The sequence below is a fragment of the Trachypithecus francoisi genome, unplaced genomic scaffold (genome assembly GCF_009764315.1).
Source record: "Trachypithecus francoisi isolate TF-2019V2 unplaced genomic scaffold, Tfra_2.0 Lachesis_group8, whole genome shotgun sequence".
Taxonomy (NCBI): domain Eukaryota; kingdom Metazoa; phylum Chordata; class Mammalia; order Primates; family Cercopithecidae; genus Trachypithecus; species Trachypithecus francoisi.
In genome coordinates, this window is record NW_022681473.1 from 22,345,218 (window position 1) to 22,363,929 (window position 18,712).

Sequence of the window (18,712 nt, forward strand, 5' to 3'; positions counted from 1 at the left end):
ACTATCATTCAACATTTATTCGTTTATCAAGTATTTACTGAGCATCTACTGTACACAGGCAGTTTTCCATGTGCTGGAAATATATTAGTAGCCCAAATAGGCAAAAATATCTATTCAGTGGGAGTGAGTCAATAAACAAATAATTAAGTAAACGTTGCAGTTGTTGGATACTATCCACTTGGATATTTCCACACTGCTCTGTGTCCTAGCAATAGAAATTCTAAGGACGAGCTCCTTTGTCCTCTGGCTTCTGATTAGGTTCAGAAAGTGGCAGGCACTGGCAGGAGATGAGAAAGTGGAAGGAGAGAGGCCAGGGTATTTATTCCTGTTGGGCTGTGGGCTCACATGGTTTTGTTTCTTTGTACAGGCCATAGCTCCTATCTCTACAGTTACAACTTTCTTGTTCTAACAACTGCTCTTTTCTCTTGCCCCTTCATTCCCAGAAAACATTGGATCTCCCATCATTGCTCATCCTGGAATGCTTTACAGTTTCTTGCTGGCTTCCCTTCCCTCTGTTCACACCCTTGTACAGGGTCCCTGCATTAAATACGTCTCAATTACTATGGCTCTGTGTGCCGTCCGTTTCTGTCTAGGACCTTACCGGATGCATTTAGTAAGGTACAAAGCTGCAAATGCTAACTTAACATCGTGAATCGTAGCTCCCATATTTCCCATGTGTCGAGGGATGGACCCAGTGAGAAGTAATTGAATCATGGGGGTGAGTCTTTCCTGTGCTGTTCTCGTGATAGTGAGTAAGTCTCATGAGATCAGATGGTTTTATAAGGAGGAGCTCTCTTGCCTGTCACCATGTAAGACGTGTCTTTGCTCCTCCTTCTGCCATGATTGTGAGGCCTCCCCAGCATTGTGGAACTGTGTGTCCATTAAACCTTTTTCCTTTATATATTGCCCAGTCTCAGGTATGTCTTTATTAGCAGTGTGAGAACGGACTAATACAGCTAAGGAGAAAAATAAACAAGGGAAAGGAGATGGAAGGTTTTGAAGGCCTTGGGATTTTAGGTGGAGTGCTCAGAGAAGGCTTCATAGAAAAAGTGAATTTTGAATGGGATCTGAAGAAAGCAAGAGAGTACACTCTACACACACTCACACAGGCTGACACAGAAACTGAGAGAGAGAGAGAAAGGGAGGGAGAGAGAGAGATCTTTCATTCTAGGCATGACACATTAATATATTACAAGAATAGAATCTGATTTTGGCACACCATGTTCTATAACTTAACAGTGCGGGAGCATTTCCCCAAGCCATCAAATATGCTTTTATTTTTCAATTGTAATGGCTGTAGGGAGCTTCGTTTTAAGATGATAACATACTTTATTTAATTGATCCCCTGCTTTTAGACAATTACATTGACTTTACAACTCCATTATTATAAATGAACCCTGTTGACAGTTCTTACTTTCTGAAAGCATTTTACCATTTTTCAGGGGCCTACTGGGTCATCTTTCAGGAATCACTGTTTTGCTCTTACAGAAAATGGCAGAATGGGCTTGGTTCTGGGGACTGTTAGTGTCAGTCTTTGGGATAGATTCATCACTGGCGTGTAAAAGGGTAATTTCAGAAATGAAAGTGGGCTATATAATTATCATATTGAATAACAAGAAGCAACATCTGGAATAAGGGAAAATGTAACAAAGGGAGTAATACCTTTTTTTTTTTTCATAAGCTATGTGCTTGTGCAGTGAAATGAAAGTACAGTATTCATTGCTGCAGCCTCCTTTCACCTGATGGGTCTTTGCCTCACCCGCAAGGTTCCTGTTCCTCAAGCTGATCAGGAAATGAAGAGTCCCTGGAAGTGCTAACTATGCTGTTTCTCTGCCTAAGCTCCTCCCTTTGGAGGAAGGTACATGAAGCTTGTGTTGGCAGGCAGGCAGACTCATGTGATTGAGTTTGAGGACAGAAAGGTCTTCCTGCTGGCTGTGTTTGGAGTCTGAGTGAAAGATGAGAGTGGCGTATCGATTTGCTTTACCTTGTTAGCCCTCCATGGGCTATCCTGTTCTCAGCCAATCTCAGATGACATATGTCACCCACAGAATCAGATTCTCATAGAAACATACTTTTGTCAGGACCCTGAATCTCCTGCCTCTAATTTTTTCCTGAGACAGATTTTATTCTGCACTATTTCTGTCCAATAAGAAATTAATGATATTTATAAAAAATAATGCTTTGTACATATTTAATAAATATTTAGTATAATTACATCTGAAGATACTTTATATCATTTATAGCTATTATTGACATCATTCTTCTTCCTTTCTCTTTCTTGCTCTTTCTCTATTTTAGTCAAGATCCCTCTCCTTAGTGATATTATGCAGAAAGAGGCCTCAAAAAGTTATTTAAAAGTCAACTCAAAGTGAAGAGAGAAACTCCTCTCTTTTAAAAAGTTCTGTTTCCTCTTGTCTTTTTTTATATCTCAATCATACCTCCTGAGACTCCAAATGCCAGCATAAATATAAACAGAAGTCACTAAGTTTCTCAGGCACTGACACAAAATGAATCAACAATGGCAACTGCACTGCTCAGACTTGAAGGGGCCTTCATTGTTAAGCAAGTTTGGCTCAGAGGTTTTTATCTCTGAGGATATTTGCTATCTTTTTCCAACTGTGGAGTGAGCTATAATAACAGCTCAGGGGTATGAAACACAGGAAGAGTTCATGTAATCAAAGAAATCCCCTATTCTCATGAGTGATGTCTTTGCAAATATTATTGCCTATTCACACGTGAAGAAACTGGGGCTCACAGAAAACCAAAACTATGCAGCTCTTTTGTCAGAATTAAACAGTAAATCTGAACATACAGAGCATTAACCATGACTGCCATGTGTGTGCATGGCCCGTGTTGCCTTGGGATAACTCTACAGAGAACTGCAGGGCTAACCCCATCTTAAAAGTTGCACAGCAAATCCAATAAGGTGTGTGCTGGGATGCCCTAGTAGAATGATTTCAGAAAGTTTCCAGTGCAGGATTCCTAGGTCTGCTTTTTATACACTAGAAAACTGAAAAAATAGAAGAGGACCTATCGGAACATAAAGTTTAGTGACTCTAGTTGTAACATTGGATGTTCTATTCTTCTTGTGTTAATTTAGAGTGGTTCTTCAGAGATTAAAATAATGGACACACTCTGTTGTGACACTAAATTATTGAAATATTTGGTTCCTTGAATATTCCAAGTATGTCTCCACATGATTTCTATCATTCTGGGCCATTCTTCCTGTCCTACTGCCCCTCCATGGAACCCCTTCCATATTTATGCTCACACATTTTGTTGGTGTCATTCCTGGTTATCCTTCTGTCCTCAGTTCAGGTCTCCACACTTGAGTGGAATGAATATTTCTCCTCAGTATTCCCATCACTTTGCAAGTTTTACCCATTGTAACTCTTAACCCTTAGTGCTGTAATTGTCTGTTTACTTGTCTACGTTTCCCACTAAATTGGAAATTATATAAAGTTAGGGATATTGTCTGTCCCATGGACTACTGTATCCATAGCATCTAACACAGGACTGGTACATGACAGGTGCTTCATAAATCCTTCCCAAATGAATGGATGGATGGAAGCATGAATGAGGCCGGGCGCAGTGGCTCACGCCTGTAATTCCATCACTTTAGGAGACCGAGGCAGGCGGATCACCTGTGGTTGGGAGTTCGAGACCAGCCTGACCAACATGGAGAAACCCTGTCTCTACTAAAAATACAAAAAAATTAGCCAGGCGTGGTGGCATATGCCTGTAATTCCAGCTATTCGGGAGGCTGAGGTAGGAGAATCGCTTGAACCTGGGATACAGAGGTTGCGGTGAGCCAAGATCGCACCATTGCACTCCAGCCTAGGCAACAAGAGTGAAACTCTGTCTCAAAAAATAAAAAATGGAAAAGAAAGCATGAGTGAATGAAGAGAATAAATGAATAAATTCCTCTAGCAATTAAAGAGTTCTTGTTAAACCCTTTGCACTCAGATCTGCCACTCAGCTCACATCACTCACTGCTTGAGATATTTGATACATTTGAAGAGTGATCATTTTAAAAGCTTCATATTCCTGCTCATACTACCAATATCCATGCTTTAGTGGACTGATTTTAGGGTGTCCCTTATGTGCTGTCCTCATGATATCCACAGTTACTGTCACCACACAGAATGGAATGGCCCAACATAAAAATTGGGTTCAGATGTTAAGACTGATGACAACACACACACCAAGAAAGTATGCAAAGCTTTATGACTCACATAATGAGGTTCTCTGAGAAAAGTGGAGTGGCTCCCCAAGAAGGTCTAAAGTGGCTTGAAAATAGGAAAAAGAGATTATCTTGAAGTTTTTGTGCTGTTTAGGGAGTGCATCTGGGGTGAGGATTCCTGTGCATGACCAGGAGCATGTATAGTTTGAACCCCCTGCTTGTGTCAAATGGGTGGGCTCCCAGGCTTTCTTATCATCTTGACCCTATGTGGGGCACAAAGGGAAGGGGGAGGGGGTTGCTTAAAAACTGCCACAAGTCAGGCATTTTAATACACATATCCTTGTATAATTCCACCTTCTTGAGTACAAGTAGGATTTGTGAATTAATTCTAACTAATGTAAAAACCAGGATAACGGATGGTCTCCATTAAAACCACTCCTGTGATTATGTTACATTTAATAAGACTCAGTCTTTGCACATTGCAGCTAGAAGTTTGATGAAATAAGTGGCCAGATTGGAGAAGCCCACATGGCAAAGAACTGTTTTTGGCCTCTAGGAACTTCAAGTGGTCTGCAAAACTTGATGGCAATCTCCAGCCAACAGACAAGAAGAATCCATGTCCTTGAATCCCTCGGCTACAAGGAAATTAATTTTTCCAACAACCTGAATGATCCTAAATGTGGATTCTTCCCCAGTCAAGTCTGCAGATGAGAACACAGCCCAACCAGGTCTTGACTGGCCTTGGGATACTGAGCACTGAGACTCAGTGAAGACATGCCCAGACTTATGAATCACAAAAATGGTGAGATAATAAATATGTGTGTTTTGTAAGCTTCTACATTTGTGGTAACTTGTTAGGCAGCAATAGAAAACTAATGCACATTCTGACTGGATAATCTGTCTGCCACACAGTTCCTCCATAATTGTCTTTACAACTGATGTCAAACTGTCACTATAAGTCCTTTCTAGATGGTTACTTTTCAGAATCACTCAGTGTCTTCACTATTATGCCAGTCTGATATGTGTGGTGAATTTTCAGACTTTTCCAAATCTTGGATAACCCTGAATCATCCAACAAGGAAAACAGCACCTTAACAATGGCTTCTAATTTTTGAGAAATTTTATTTCCCAGTACTTCCCAGAATAACTTTCATAAATTATGCCATTCAATCCTCACATTAAACTATAAAATGAGTAACATCATTATCCCCATTGCACAAATAAGGAAATGGGGACTCAGAGACTTTGAGGAGCTTGTGAGAAATAACCCAGCTATTCAGATCTGGAGTTCATGACTAGATCTGTGCTTACTACAAAGATTACTTCTCTCCTGTGGGAGGGTTTTGGCAATTTATATCTCCTGCTGATGGCAGTGCAACTTTACAACACTTTTACAATATAGCTTTTATTTTTATCTTTTTTTACCCTAGGACCAGTTATTCTATAATAACTCTAGGCTTTTCATATTCAAGAGAGTTTAATGCCATGAATGAAGCACCAAAATTCAAGGGCATGGACTTTGGTTTCCTTAAACCAGGGTCAAATTTGTTTTCATCATGATAAACTGGGACTTCTGAATTATCAACTTGGAAAAAGAAAAGGTGCTTTGTTTCTGCTTTACAGTTTTCTTTGAGAATAGATCCTATGCTCATGGCTTTAGGTTATAGTATGTCCAGCTCAAAGGAAAATGTAAAGCAGAAGCAAATATAATATTTATAAGAATTATTTAAAGAGATCAGCCGACTGGGTGCGGTGGCTCACGCCTGTAATCCCAGCACTTTGGGAGGCTGATGCAGGTGGATCATGAGGTCAGGAGTTCAAGACCAGCCTTGCCAACATAGTGAAACCCCATTTCTACTAAAAATACAAAAGTTGGCTGAGTGTGGTGGCACGTGCCTGTAGTCCCAGCTACTTGGGAGGCTGAGGTGGGAGAATCGCTTGAACCTGGGAGGCAGAGGTTGCAGTGAGCCGAGACCAGGCCATTGTACTCCAGCCTGGGTGACTGAATGAGACTCCATCTCAAAAAACAAAAACAAAACAAAACATCTAAAACCAGAAAATTTGAGAGTAGATTAATTTTTTCCAGATGATACCTAATGTTAACTTATGCCTGGCCTGGAGGTCTATAAGCCAGGCACCGAAAGACAAACCTTGCACGTTCTCAATTATTTGTGGGACCTAAACATCAAAATAATTGAACTCATGGATATTTTTAAAGCAGTATTAATGCAGGAAGGGAATCTAGATCTCCTTTTGAGTCTCAGTGGAGCAGTACATCTCTTTGTTTACTTCGTAGGTAATTAAGTAAGGCTTTAATTGTATTAGGTAAAGGGTAGATAATTTTTAAAAATAGGTTTAAATGATTTGGGGAACATGAATTTATTCTTGTGATAAAAGAGCTGTCTTTTCCAGTTGCCATTTGCTGCACTGTTTCAGTTCTTTTCATCTCTAATAAATCACAGAGGCTAGGATCTCGTCCCTTGGCTGAGAACTGTGTCTGAAATGGATGTTGGAGGTGGCCTAACAAAGCTTTCAGCTTAGGAGTTCCATTTTTGACCATTGATCTGGGTTGTATATCTTCTTCTGAATTGCTATCCTTTTCTGGCCTTGGCCTGAAGTTTACCTTGGACTCAAGGAGAATATATGGGGTTTCCCCAGTATTCCTGGAAACGAGACTCATGAAAGAAAGATGCCATTCCCATCCTAATAAAAGGTAATAATAAGAAAATAATTCCACTGCAACAGACACTGCCTGTCCCACCCAAATCCCCTAGAATCTTCTTCTATTTCTTCATATACGTCTCCTTCCCACTCCCCTCCTACTTCCCACCTGGTTCCTGTTACTCTGCCCTTAGGTTAATCCTGCTGCTTTGCCTGTAGGTGTATACGACTAGAATAGAAAGTCCTATGATTTTTCGCAGCTCCTTTTTTCCTACCACATCTGCTATGTTTATTATTGAATGACTGAATAATGTATAAGTATGGAAGCTCATTTCCCTTCCTCGACTTAAGAGGGTATTGGGAGATTGGGAGGGATGGCAAACTGAGGTGCAATTTATACTTTAGTCTTCTCCTGAAGGATCAGGCTGAACCTGGAACTTTTCCTGTAAGTGCATCTTTGCTTGGCTCCTTCTTCTTCCCTGTCCCACTTTCCCACTCCCTTCTGGCTCTCTCCTGGGAGCACACACCTTTGTTTTCATGATTTGCTTCTGAAGACCTCCACCTAGGATAGCCGCCATCCTTTTACTGAGTCTACACTGCCGGTCAGTCACATTAAATTGCTTAATTCTCATGAAAATTCTTTGTAGTAAATGTGACAAATTAATGTAGGGAAGAAATAATTAATCAATTTTCCCAAATAGCTGGTAAATGTTGCAACCCAGACTTGAACACCGATTCATGCAACCCTAGAACTCGTTCTCTGAACCATGTGACATATGCCTCTCAATAATAAAAGGCTGACATTAAGAATGAAGAGTTTCATCATAAAATGGGAACAAAGGCACTGATTTATGAGTCAGAATTTTGGAATTCACACCACCCTTTTGCTTGGCATGTGGTTTTAGACAGGTTGCTTAATTTTTCTAAGCATGAGCTTCTTCCTTTATAAAAAATGAGAAACTAATATCTGCCCTCCTTGTTCTATTTTAAAATTATGATGGAATAATATGATGAAGGCTGGGATTGCTTTGTAATTGAAAAGTATGAGAGGAAAGAACTAAAACTGGATGTGGATTTAATGCTGGCTTTAACAACTAACTCATAGTGTGGTCTTGGGCAAACTAGTTCAACTCTGTGTGCAATGTCTGCTTCTATAAAACAGAAATAATCATGCTGTTTTCATGTAGGTGCCAAGGTTAGATGGAGTAGGCTGCTATAGCAAATTCTGTCATGGAAGTAGGCTATATCCCCTGTCTGGCCCAAGGTAGTTGCTTGGTAAATGTTAGATATGCCCATCTTCTTTACTTCCCTTCTTTAAGTAGATGCTTGGATTCAGAAATAACCTGGAATTGTTATTTTCTTCTTCAGCCACTTGCTCATAGAGGATGTGTATGTGTGTGTGTGTGTGTACTCAAAAACACATATTTTGATTAAGCTTTTCTTTACTTTTATGAGTTGCTATTCTTTCATTTTTTTTACTATCTTTTAATGTATATTTTATGTCTAATCAATGTCAGAAACCTTATGCAAATATCTTGTTTGTTTCTGTTTTCTCCCTTGATCTCTACCCAGCTCTGCACTTTAATGAAGCTTATTTTTCTCCTACTATGTTCTTTTAATTTTAATTTTTTTAATCAAACAGAAAAGAAAAGGGGTGTGTGTGTGTGTGTGCGTGCTTCCTTCCCAGTGGCAGGTACTCTGGGTCATGCTCACAATCAGGTACTGAATATTTGGACATTGGTCCCCAGTGACTAAAACTTGCTCTCTGGGAAGCATCGTAAACATTCAGATCAAGTGACTGGAAAGACCATTCAAGTTTCTCATTTACAAGTAGACAAGTTGAGAGAAGGCAAATGGCTTTTTCAAGACTAGAGTCCAGGACCTTTCACTTCAGATCCAATGCTTTTCCACCAAGCTTTCACTGAGACATAGGAGAGATATAGAAACCCTATAGAAAATATTTTAAAATATTTTTAGTTGCTATTCAGAGTATATTTGTATAGTTTGTGGCTTCTCTCCTCTTGGTAACTGTTCAATAGTAATACTCCTTTGATTCAGTTAAAATTCAGTTCTTTCATAGTTCCCGACATCACCACCTTTGCAAAGATTAGACAAACTGAGAGAAGAAAGTCAAATGGTCCTAAGATTTTAGCTATATCTATAACTGGTTGCATAAACTGGAATGGTTGTTTTGTCTCTCAGTCTCTTAATCAGTAAATTCAGAATGATAACATTCATCTTTAAGAGTTGTTGAGAGAATGAGATTTTATAATATCAACAAATGACTTAATCTAGAGGCACACATATTTTTTTAACTGATATGTCGGTCTTAGAACACTAAGAATACTAAATTTTCCTCCAAATTTCAGAAGAGATTTGGTTCTCTGTGGAAGTAAGGATGCCTTTAATGCATTCCAGGGTAAGATGAGTTGTTTGGGGGAAGTTTTAAACAACACCCTAGACAAGTGTAAGATTGCTATTTACTCCTTTCTTAGGTAAATAAAAAAAAAGTAGAATGGGCTGATTTACCTTGTAATGGTGATGTCAGAATGATGGAGGTCCCCCTTTCTGATCTCCCCACTTTCTGCAGAAGTACAGCTGATAGTAGGGATGTGGTTTCCTTTGTTCTTTTAGTTTGGGAGCTGAGTGACTATCCTGTATTTTAAATGCCCACGGGGAAGGCTGTCCCTTGAAGAGTGTTGCTCCTGTATATGTTTTCTTGGCTTTGTCACTGAGCCTCTGCACTCCAGCCACACAAATGTACCCCAATACAAAATAACTGGAGGAACCCACTAATTATTGAGAATCTGTACTGTGTTGGGAATTGCCCTATATGTTTTACATATATTATTTTATTTAATTATTACCACAGTTTTGAGTTAGACATAATTATTTGCATTTAGCAGCTGAGAAAATGAAAGACTCACAATATTTTCTGTAAAATGCTGGACAATAAATATTGATGGCTTTGCAGACCACATGAGTCCTCTGTCTCAACTGCTCTGCACTGTGGTTGTAGTGCACAAGCAGCTGTAGACAATACGGAGACAAGCGAGTATGTCTGGGTTCCAATAAACTTTTATTTTCAAAACCACTTGGTGGGCTGGAATAGAATTTCATAGGTTTAAGCCAACCCCTGTTTAAACAGTGACTATGAGGTAAAACCAGTATATGAAACCAGTTTTGTCTGCCTTTAGAATTTAATCTCTATTGTCTCCTTAACAACTTTCAAGATTAGAAAGAAACCCAAATATATCATGCAAGATGGTGGTTTCCCAGTTTCCAAGATTTAAAGAGAAAGTGGCTTATGGACTGGCATGACAGATTCCTCAGGCATTTCCTGGAATCAGAGGTTTTGTGTCTGGGAAGAAGTGGCTGTGTGTCTCAGGCAGGCTTTGCAGGTTTGGCCCTATTAAGTGACAGCAAGCACGCTACCAATAGGCCAGATGCACTTTGATTGTGCCTTGACATGTTCTGGCCTGGACCATAGACATGCCAACGCTTTGAGTTTATACTGAGGATCCTAGAAGGACTTCTCTCAGAATTACTGTAAATCCATCTCCCAGGAGGCAAGGAACCTGACATTATTCAAGAGTGAAGGAAGCACCTAAGCCAGGATTCAGATCAGGTAAAGAAGAATCTGGATGTGACCAATGCCTCTTGGTAAAACCACACTCCATTGGCTTTGAAAAATAGCCCAATTATCTTCAAATTCAGCATGCAGAAAAATGATGCAGCATTGTGACCTCATACCATCAATCCCACACACATAAACACTCCCTATTCAATTAGTTGTTGCTCTAAATTGCTCTCATCTAAAAGAAATGAATAGCCAGTTCTATCTGTCACCCAGGGGAAGCATAAAGCAAGTATAGAATAAGGCCATTCCACTGTCTCAGCCATCAGAAAAGAGAAAGGTTGGGTTTCTAGTTTAGTGAATGTACTAGCTATCAGAGCATTTGTAATATAGCACAGCAAATTGATGGAAAGAACCCAACCATTCATAGTTCATCAACATGATCTTGCCAGCCACAAAGGGTGGGAGAAAAGATCCTGTAATTCAAAATCAGGACCACTGGCTTCTATTTTAAAGTATGACCTTGGGCAATTGTAGAGGGGAGAACTGGGGACCCAGTGTCAGATTATTTGCTTTTAAGCTCTAGCTCTCAAAGTTATCAGCTGGGTGGCATGGGGAAAGTTACTTAATGTGACATAGATTGCTCTATGTTCATGTAAATCCATCCTCTACTCTTCCTAAGGAAATAGACTGCATTCTCCAGTCTCCTTTGCAGTTAGTTTGACCGTCTGATTCAGTGTCGATTAATGGAATGTAGGTGGAAGAAATGAAGCCACTCTGAGGACTGGACTACAAAAATTTTTCTTCATTCTGTCTCCCACTTTCCTCAGCTGTAAGTCGAGTAGAGAGGATCCTTCCAGGAACCCCAAAAGCCTAGAGATTGACAGAGGAACCTTGATCCCTCAGTAGAATATGGTACATTTTTCTCTCCCTATGCCTCTCGCCATCTTCAGCTTGCCAACTGGACTTTATATAAACGGGTTAAGCCGCTGAGATTCCTAGATTGATCTATGGGAGTAATTAGTGTTAACTTAGCATCACAATAACAACAATGAGGCAAAAACAGCTCATTTTTCTGAGGTCTTACATTAATTAAAATAGGAATTAGACCATCATGAATTATCGCTTATGAATTTCAAAATACTAACTTTGTTAAATAAGTTATATTATTTTTCCTAATTCAAGATTGAAGCTGAGGCCTGCAGAGGTAAGGTAGCTTGTAATGGAGCTGTGACTTGCTTAAAACACCAGTTTTCTCATCTCCATAATGAGGATAATAGTATCCTGCCTCATCTATGCAAAATGTTATCATATGCGTCACATAAGTTAAGATATATAAAGACACTTGGAGGACTAAAAGCACTGTATAAGTGCTAGATATCATTAATTTCTCTGAGCCTTGGTGTTTATAGCTATAACATTTGTTCTACTTAATCTCTATTTTTAACACAGTAACAAGAAATATTTATGTATTCCATGGAGACTGATGGTGGTGACAAAGATTTCTTGCTATATAAATAGCATTTAGTGGGTAATAAGTGCATGATAGAGCAAGAAGCATGAGAGGTGAGCGTAAGTAGAAAGATGAAGAAGGAAGAAGGCACTTACAAGGATTCTTCTCTTGTCTCATTCTCTTCTCTACTTTCTTCAGCTACATATTTCCTCTGATCTGTAATTAGACATAATGGCACCAACTGCTGGGTGACGACAATAAATGACTCCTTCATTTCTCGAGTAGATGATGTAATACTCAACTCAGGTCTCAGGACCTACAGGAACAGGAAAAATCAACTTTTATGGCTTTTCTTTTTAAGAAAAGATAGAAAATTGTTATACTACATGCTACTTGATACTAACGTTAAATTCTGATGTAATTCTCAGTCCAGGCCAGATCTAAGGACATAAATAAATGGGAAAAGATACATTTTATGGATTTTCCTTTAGAAAAAAAGATTAAAAATTATTATACTATATACTAATTGATTATGAAGTTTAAATCAAAATACATGGCAAATTAGTGAAGTACGTGTTTAACATATCTGCCATCCAAGTTCTAATTCAAAAATCACAAGCTACAGGATTCTGGCATATCTTGGACTTGCAGAAATATTTGGTTTAATTCACAGTGTCATCCCATAGACTGTTAAGTTGGTAAATTGATATTAGGAAATTTTTACACACCCAGATACACACACTCATGTATGTGTGCACATACACACCATACTCTGAATCTGGTAGGCCATAATAAAGGTCTAGAAACTTTGTGATCATGTCTGTACATGACAATTGTTTGGAATTGAGGAATGCTTTATATCAGGACAGGCCTGCACTCTCCACATCATCATAGTCTTCGCCACTCCCTGTTCTCACTATTGCTTCTTAGCATGATGGGCAAGTGTCATTTCCTATTGCTCCCTTTCATGTTGCCTGTTTACCTTATTTACTCTGGTATTCTGGCTTCTGTAATTAATCAGCTGTCTTGTTTTTAGACTATAGCTTCCCTAGGAAGACAATATTACTGCCATGAATAAAATTAGACTCTTCTCCTCCCTGTTGCTTTTGGGACAGAGAGAAAGTACTGTTCACTCTGGTTAGTAAATGAATCAGGCTTGCTAATATCTGTTCAGATACCTTTGGTTCTGTGGAAAAATCTTTCCTTACTATCTTTAATATCTCCTATTTATCATTGAAGACTCATTTGTATGTCACCTCCCCCCACCCCCAGGAATCCTCCATAACCTCAACCACCTCAGCAGACTAAGGAGGTTTTCCTTTCTCTATCTTCAACAGCAACATGTGCTTGTTTCTGTCAAAGGACTTAACATTGCAATAATTGATTTACTTGTCTATCTGTCATACTAAAGCATAAGCTTGAGAGAATTTTCACGTCTTCTGCATATGTCACACTCTATCCAGTTGCCATGACTTTGTAGACACTGTTACCGTTCTTGGAATGCCCTTGCCTACCTGCATCACTCTCCTCTGCACAAGTAAATACTATTCATCTTTTTTTTTTTTAACTTTATTTTGCTACATTTAATGAGCCCATTTCCCTGCTACTGTTTCCAGGACACACTGTGATGAACAGAAGTGCCTGGTCAGGCATCCCTAATTGATTTCTGATCTTGAAGAGAATGTATATTATATGTCTCTATATAAAGATTAGTGGATTTTGGGTTTGGGTATACACCCTTTATCAGGTTGAGGAAGTTCCCTTCTGTTACTACTTTTCTTCAAATTCTTACTATGCATAGATAGTTATTGGACATTAATAATGCCATTTCTGTGTCTATTGATGCAAAACTGTGACTTTTCCATGAGGTTATTAATTGGTGGATTTCACTGATAAATTTTCTGATATTAAATCATCCTTTAATTTATTGCATAAATCCTATAACAATGCTACTCGTCTTTGAGGACTTCTCAAGCATTACATTGTCAGTGAAACAATCTACAGAACTTTCTCACTGGCTTGGTTCCACTAACTTACATTCTCATAATGCAATTTTGAGCCATAATACCTAGTACCTATCATAATGTATTCTACCTCTCACAACAGACGGTCATATCTCTAACATTAGGAAGATTCCTGTGCAAAGGAGAGAGTCTTTATTCTCCATCACTTTAGCATTAGTGTGCCTGGGATATGATAGATTTTATATATATTTATCATGATAGATTATGCACACACACACAAATATATATGCATATATATACACACACTGAAGGATAGGAGAAAGGAAGAAGAGGGAGAGAGGGAAGGAGGAAGGAAGGGAGGAGGGAAGGAAGGAAGGAAGGAAGGAAGGAAGGACAATGGAAGGAACAATGGAAGGAAATTATTTCTTTGTGCTCTTATATAAGTTCCTAGTGTTGATCTCTACCCTATTCTGTTCAACTTTAAATCCAGTTGGCCTACTTCTTATTGCTCATTTGAGTAACACTGGTATGACTGGCCTGCTCTCCTTTCTTATTTTCTAGTGATTTCTTATGAAACTGGCATGTAGTTTCTTATTTGGTCAGTCAGCCTGTCAATAGATTTCCTTATTGTTTGAGTCTTTAAAGCTTGCCTTTTGTGTGAACCTGGGAGGCGGAGCTTGCAGTGAGCCGAGATTGCACCACTGCACTCCAGCCTGGGCGCAGAGTGAGACTCCATTTCAAAAAAAAAAGAAAAGAAAAAAAGGAAAATTCGTAAATAAATGTCTATAGCTCTCTTGTGGAATTTAGTGCTACTTATTCTTGTTTTTTTCAGGCTCTATCATCACCTGAGTCTTTTATCAGAATGGTCTCTGCAATCATTAAGGTTGTTTTGGAAGCAAGTGACAAAAATCTATCTTGAATAAGTTTAAACAAAAGAGATGCTCTGGATGCTTGCCCAAATGTCATATAGCACAACTACATCATAGAAAGAACAGGCTCTGAGGAAAGAACTGAACCTAAGGAAAAATTGTATTCAAAGACTTTGGGATCATCATGACTCCCTCTATATTTAATTTCTTTATCTAACAGCTCTAGTTTAATTTATTCTAGTGTCCCAAGTCCAAAAATTTTAAGGAAGAGCTGTTGTGATTAGCAGTTTGATTACAGTGTCTCCTCTTGTTTAAGGGTCCATCAACTCCACATTCTATAATGTGGGAAAAAGTCACACATTTTAGAAATTGGCTACTTCTGTAGTTATCACATGGGAAGTGGAGAAACTGCCAGAAAAGCAGGGCAGACAGGGCAAAACAGTATGTCCATTATATTTCCTGGCTAAGTATTTGGGAATAGCTATCCATTTAATTAACAGACACTTATTGAACATCTGTGATTTCTAGGTACAAGAATTGCCCCAATGAATACAATCCACAAAATCGCTCCTACCAGGAAAATTATTTTTTTACTCATTAATGAATGTTTACTTGGTACTTTCTATATACAAGGACTGTTCTGGAAACTATGGTGAGGTGAACATACAAGATGCAAATATATATAGTCTCAGCCCTCACAAATCTTACAAATGAAATGGGAGATAGGATGTTTGAACAAGTGAATGTTACACAAGACTGGTCAGTCCATTCATTTTAGCAGCCATTTACTGGGTACGCAGCATATGCCATTGTGTTAGACATGGACAATACACAGATAAACAAGAAAATGTGACTACTAAGATGTTCGTAGACTAGAGCAGAAGTCTGACATATAACTGGTTAATTCCAACCAAGGATAATTCAATATTTTCTGACAAAGCTGTATAAGAAAGGAGATACCTACATGAAGCAAAATGTTTTATAAGTGTCCAGGAAAAGAAAGACTATAGTTAACAGAAAAGCCTAAATAGAATAAATCTAACCCCAGTGAAAGTAGCTAGAACGAAGATGCAGAGGATATATCTAGAAAATGGTGTGGAACCAGTGAGGACTTTAAGAAGCAATATAGAGGATAACTCTGGAAATGTACGTGGGAACAAGTTATAGCATGTTAATAAGAAGTTTAGAGTTTTTTGCTTGACAATGAGGTCACTGATTGTTTTTCAGCAGGTAGTATCATGATCAAAATACACTTTTAAGTGATAAAAAAATAGATGGGGTACTTCTTGCTGCTGCTGGAGGGAGTGGAGTGCTATTTGACAGATGAAAAGAGACTAAATGGTTGGTTTAGGCTATATTGGTGATCATTTTCTTTCAAAATTTCTATTACATCACATAGCTCTTGAGGGGCTTAAGTTATATTGCAACTCTCTGGGTTATCATCTTTCCAGTTAAACTGCAAGCAGTTTGAAAATAAGGAGTGTTATTCATTCTTTTGTATCCCCTAAAGCCTAGTACAGAGTCTGGTTTAAAGTAGATTATAAATAAATACTTACAGAATGGATGCAAAAATAGGTGAGTATTCACTATTAATATAATGAATGGTATAATGAATGGCTCCAATAGAGTAATCTAAACACCCAACGCCTGAGAATTCCCAACATTTGTTCAAATCTTGAGCATCACAGGGAGACAGCACATCATGTTGCAAATCTCAATTCTGTTACTTTCTAAATATGTAGACTTATAATTTTCTCAATTTCCTGAGCCTCTAATTATTATTTTTTCTGCTTAAATGGGGATAATAATTCTTACTTTCTCACAATAGTAGTGTGAAGATGAAAAGGCATATTGTATAAAGCACTTAGCTTGTTACTAGCACAAAGTGTAAACTCATTAAATGGTATAGCTTAATATGTTTACAATAGCTTACTAATGATAGACAAGGCTGGAAATGGTCTCTTGCATTTTTTTCATTCCTTTATTTATTTATGCACTTATTATCCATCGAAAACATTAATGTATGCCTATTATTAGATACTGAAGGCACAAGAGTGGAAAAGTTATAGTACATCACATTCAAATAACTCTCCAAATAATGGAGAATACTAGTAAGTTAACAGGTATTTATGATACAACGGGATAAGCAAGTGCTGCTATAAGGAAATGTGTTTTGAAGATGCCATCTTTAAGCAAGCCTGGAGGATGAGGGAGATCATGGCTTGTTCAAGATCTGTGAGTAATTGATTTGGCTAGAGCTCCAAGTGTAAGTGCTGTCATGAGGCTGTAGAAGTGAGCCAAGTCAAGTCATGGTGGACTTGCCAGTTCTTCACCACATTGGGAAGAAAATTCTAATTTCCTCATGGTTCATCCTCTCCAAATTCAAATATCTTTCTACTCAGACCTGGTTCTTTAGGTCTTTTTCTGACTCTGCAGAGCAACCTGAATCTTAGAAAATGCGTTAGCTTCCCAGAGAGCCATAGCTGCGCTGGATGGCAGATCACTTTTTGCTGGAAGGCAGGATGCCTCTGTGGGCTTGTCTTTTCAGCAGGAGAACGGACCCAGCTGGGACTGACTTGAGTCAACTTGCAAAACTCATTTCACACATGTGTTCTCTGGGAGCAGAATAAGAAGCCCCTCACTGGTGGAGTTAAAAATCAGTATTTGTCAGTCTGTTTGAGTATGGGAGGTCTGATGTTGGCTGTGCAAGGAGAATCTAAATAGAGTAAAGGAATCAAAAGCATCAGTTGGTTTCACTGAGCACCGAGTCTTTAAAAATTAAAGTTGTGTTTCTCCCCTCCCCCAGATGTTCTTCTTTTCTTTATTTTTGTTTCTTAGTTTCCTGAACAAAAACATTGTTCTCTGTTATTAAAGAAAGGGTCGCATTCCTTTATTTCACTGTCTACCCTTTTATCACTCATTTACAAATACTAGTTTTTCACCCATTCGATTTTTGCGTTAGATTACACCCATAGATGTAATCTGTGGAGGTCATTACACCTCCACGATGACACAGTATGACCAATTTGGCACTATAATTACTGTTCCCTTCTTCATGCTTTATTTGAAGTGTGAGCTGGCTAAGAAAACTGATGTTTTTATTTGTTTGTGTGTTTTCCCTGGAGTGAGTGAGGTAAGCAAAACATTATTGGGCAAAAAGGAATGACTTCACCAGACTCTCCTTCTCACCCTCCTGAAAAGTGATGAAAGATGAACTCCAAATTAGGATACATCCAGTCTGATACTTCCTCTGAGAAATGGAGGTCACCCTTTAGTTGGCCACACCAGTTCTGCTCTGACCACATTAGTGGTCTTTGCAAAGTCACATTTATTTTCAGAATGAATGCTGTCATTTATGTATGGTCACCCAGCTTCAGCATTTCAGAATATCCCTGAAATAAGGTCAGGGAAACAAATGCTCAGGCTTTTCATTTTGAATTATTTAGAAAGAAAAGGATGGATTCTGTCAGAAGCCCATGATTTGGCTGAGACAAGCCAAAAGCAAATTGTGATTTCCAAGGCGATAATCACCCGATCTGATAAGGGCTACTCATGTATTTATCTGATACTTGACCTGTGCTAAGGGCCTTACTTACTTCAGTTTATGTAATCTTCACCACCATCCCATGAAAAATGCAGTATTATCTTTCTTTTATCAGATAATAAAAATGGTTCAGAGGTGTCAGTGAATGGTCAGTGATCACAAGTCAGCACATGGGGAGTTGTATTTAAATCTGGATTTATTGGATTCCTAAAATTGCATTTGTTAGGGCAAAAGAGAGATAATTAGGCTTGCATTCATCCATGCTGAGATTAGTGTCTCTCCTCTGTGTGTCTGAGGGAATGCAAGTTTCAGAGTCTTTAAGAGAAATGGCAAAAGGCTAGTAGGCTGCGGAGGGAAATATTGGGGCTATTTATATTTTCTCTAGTCTTCACAGGCATTTTTGGAAAGTCTAGATCAAATAAATAAACCAGTAATTTCTTCTCAGTGGTCAAATACACAGT

The 18,712-nt window shown here is 38.6% G+C and overlaps 1 long non-coding RNA gene across 3 annotated transcripts in view; it reads right to left on the reverse strand.

Annotated features, from left to right (window-relative positions):
- LOC117081061 overlaps nucleotides 1–18,712 on the reverse strand; it is an 87,780-nt gene that overhangs the window by 45,742 nt on the left and 23,326 nt on the right. For all 3 annotated transcript variants that reach the window (XR_004436070.1, XR_004436071.1, XR_004436072.1), the window contains exon 3: nucleotides 12,030–12,190. This is a non-coding gene — a long non-coding RNA (uncharacterized LOC117081061). The remainder of the gene's footprint in view (nucleotides 1–12,029; nucleotides 12,191–18,712) is intronic.